Here is a 3,935-nt window from a genome sequence, read left to right on the forward strand (position 1 = left end):
AAGTAGTAAACTAACTGAAAATACAGGGGCAAGTTTCTGTGCCGTGAGTAAATCCTACTTGGTAATAGGGAGAAGCTTTTGGATCTTGAGACACTAACTGAGGGAGTATCTGCCAGCCCCACAGGAGCAAGTGCTCCTGTGAAGTCAGAGTGCTAATTTTGACACTTGGGATTTGTTTTCTTTGCTTGTTTGCTTTCCCAAAAGGAAGTCTGGCACAGTAGTCAGTGAACAATTGATTCTTCATTAATTGATGATGGCTCAGGAAGGGAAAAAGGAGAAAATTCATAGGTTTTGATTCAGTCTGATATACAGCATTTCTTGTGTGAAACAGAAACGTAGTGTAGTTATTTTTGTATTCTATTTCAGGCAGCCCAGTTTAAGTCTTTGAGCACTGAAAGAATATGTACATATACTATGTACATAATCCTATGTACATAGTATATGTACATATTCTTTCAGTTATTCACTTCAAAAAGTCCACAATTCATTAAATGGTTAACACAGTGTTGCAGTAAAAGCCAAATAATTTTAAGCCAGAAGTCACAGAAAATATCTGTATTTATTCTCTTACTTATTAAATTGTGTTAGTTAGGTGACTGGTGTCATTACACTGCTTTCACTTTCCCTACAGAACAAAAAAATTCTTAGCAACAGACCATTTTGTTCTCAGAAACACATAGGAGACTGTAATTTGATGTGATACAATTTTCAAGGGCCTGTTTTATGAGTTCAGCAAGAGCTGATGTTGCTCATGTTGCCCAGAAAATTACATAGCTTGTTAGCCACATTCATTAGTCTCTTCATATCAGGGGATAGATTGTTAAAATTGTACTCGATGGTGTAACGCTGGAGAAGACTGAGAGGGGATTTAATAAACGTCTATAAATATCTGAGGGCTGGGTGTCAGGAGTGGGGGGACAGGCTCTGCTCACTTGCTCCCTTTGATAGGACAAGGAGCAATGGGTGTAAGTTGCAGCACAAGAGGTTCCACCTCAACACAAGGGGGAACTTCTTTACTGTAAGGGTCACAGAGCATTGGAACAGGCTCCCCAGAGAGGCTGTGGAGTCTTCTCTGCAGACTTTCAAGGCTTGTCTGGATGTGTTCCTCTGTGACCTGAGCTAGATTGTATGGTCCTGCCTCTGGCAGGGGGGGTTGGACTTGGTGATCTCTTTGAGTCCCTTCCAACCCCTGACAGCCTGTGATCCTGTGAACATTAAGAAATAAACCTAAGTTTCTTCTCCACAACATTCTCTGTTTTGCATGCCATTTCTTACTTGCTTTAGGTTTTTGGTTAGTCTTGACAACTGGTGGAGCAGTTCAAGGGAACTGATTTAGGGGACAACTTGTGAAGGTATCTAGTCCCTAGAAATAGGAAAACTGCTTACCTGGTCTTACAAGGTGTCCTATGTGTCAAACCCAGAGATATTCCAACTCTGTTTTTCATTTGCCTATGAACAGTAGGTGCTTCTCTCTTTATTTTATTGGATCAGGTGACCTTCCAGACTTGGGATGCCATTCAGAAGGACCTGGACAAGCTTGAGAAATGGATCCATGTGAACCTCATGAGGTTCAACAAGGCCAAGTGCAAGGTCTTTCACCTAGGTTAGGGCAATCCACAGTATCAATGCAGGCTGTGGAGAAGGACTTGAGAGTACTGGCGAATGAAAAGCTGCACATGAGCGGTCAATGTGCACTCTCATAGAATCATAGAATCAACCAGGTTGGAAGAGACCTCCAAGATCATCCAGGCCAACCTATCACCCAGCCCTAACACACAATCAACTAGACCATGGCACTAAGTGCCTCATCCAGTCTTTTCTTGAAGACCCCCAGGGACGGTGCCTCCACCACCTCCCTGGGCAGCCCATTCCAATGGGAAATCACTCATCCCAGAACGCAAACTGTATCCTGGGCTGGATCAAAAAAAATGGGGCCAACAGGTTGAGGGAAGTGATTCTGCCCCCCTACTCCATGCTGATGAGACCTTGCCTGGAGTACTGCATCCAGCTCTGGAGTTCTTGGCAGAAGAAACCTGTGAGCTTGTTGGAATGAGTCCAGCACCTTCTCTTACAAAATAAGCCTACCTTACAAAAATGGTAAGAGGGCTTAGACATTGGCGTTCTCACCAAAGGGGAGAATGTTGGAGTTGTTCAGCTGGGAGAAGAGAAGGCTCTGGAGAAACCTTATTATGGCCTCTCAATACTTAAAAGGGACCTATAAGAGGGATTGGGACAATTATTTTAGCTAGGCCTGTTACAACAGGACAAGGAGTAATGGTTTTAAAATAGATGTAGATAGATTTAAACTAGATACGAGGAAGAAATTTTTTACAATGAGGGTAGTGAAGCACTGGAACAAGATGCCCAGAGATGTGGTAGAAGGTGAGATGGGGATCACTGAGATCCCTGAAAACAATCCAGGTCAGGCTAGGTGGAGCTCTGAGCAACCTCATCTAGTTAAAGGATGCCTCTGCGAATTGCAGGGGTTGGACTAAGTAACCTTTAAGGTCCTTTCCAACTGAGAGCATTCCATGGTTCTGGGTTGGGTTTTTTTTGGTTGATTGTTGGTTTTGTGGTGTTTTTTTTTTATTTACAAATATGAATGTACTCATCAAAAATCCTGTGCCACTTACTCTAATGAGACTAAAATTTGTCTATGTGAATATCATTTGCATTTTGTAATGGCTTCCTTAACAAGATAATCCATCAAGGAACTGGTGACAACTGCATCCAGTAACCTACTTACCAGATCCAGTTTGACAACTATTACGCATTAATGCATGTCATCAAAGCAGGGTGTAACTTAACATAGCAAACACTTTTCACAGTGGACCATAGTTACTTGAAAAGGTTGAAAGTGATACCATATAAGCAAAAGAATTGTTTGACTTTGGAGTAATGCTTTCTTGTGACTGGAATGGAGAAGACACCTACTGATTGTGAGGGTAGTTTGATCATCAGATTCAAGTAAATGCTCGAATTGCTAATGGTACTTACAGCTTAATGTGCTCATGAGGGATTTCCCCAAGACTTCATTCATGTGGGTCATGAACAGGCATATGGTAGAAACCTCATTCAAACTGGCATCACACAGTGCACAGATTGTCTGTTTTGAGTCAATCAAGTTTTACAAGGCAAAGCTCATTTTTCTATTTCTCTTCATTTTGAAATGAATGATCCAGTTGTTAAGTCTTTTTAGTGTGAGTGGAATGGAACTGTGATGAGTGGAACAAATTATCTTGCTGAAGAGTAAACAGCAGTAGCCATGGTCTTTATTTCAGTGAACGATTCACTATACATAGTCTTACTAATAATTAGGGAAAATATGCAGTTTTTCTGGATCTCTAGGAATATTTTTCATTTGATACAGCATTTATCATAGGAAAATGTCTCAGCCATTGGAATTTAGAAATTATTTCCTAAGAAATGCTCACAATTACTCAATATCTTATATATGTACTACTTGCCTTTAAGTATCACTGAATATTTACACTGATAAGAAATCACATCTGTATGAGCTGTACCACCTTTAAATATCTGTAACAGCTGTTTTTTTCTTTAAAAGAGTAATAGCTTTTAACAGCAGAGTGGTTAAATGCAATGAACTCTTGACAAAATTAACCTTCTTCCTGAGGTGACAGCTGATGCGTTTGAGCATAGCAAAACCATCATCACTTGGAAGCAAACCCAATTTTAACTCTAAAACATTTTCACTCTGTCAGTAGATTTCCACATTATGATCAATAAAATGCTCAAATCTCTTTCTCTTGCAAGAGTGAAAAAACTGGCCAGAGTAACATGCAAGAAGAAATCAGGTGTCAGACCTGCTGTGAACTCAATAGGAGCCACTTTGCTTTATCATGGCTATTAGTCATAAACTGGCATAAACTGGCATATCTTTACAGCTGGAGTGGTATAACAGGTTAGCTAGACAT

The sequence above is a fragment of the Pogoniulus pusillus genome, chromosome 3 (assembly GCF_015220805.1).
Source record: "Pogoniulus pusillus isolate bPogPus1 chromosome 3, bPogPus1.pri, whole genome shotgun sequence".
In the NCBI taxonomy this organism is placed as follows: Eukaryota; Metazoa; Chordata; class Aves; order Piciformes; family Lybiidae; genus Pogoniulus; species Pogoniulus pusillus.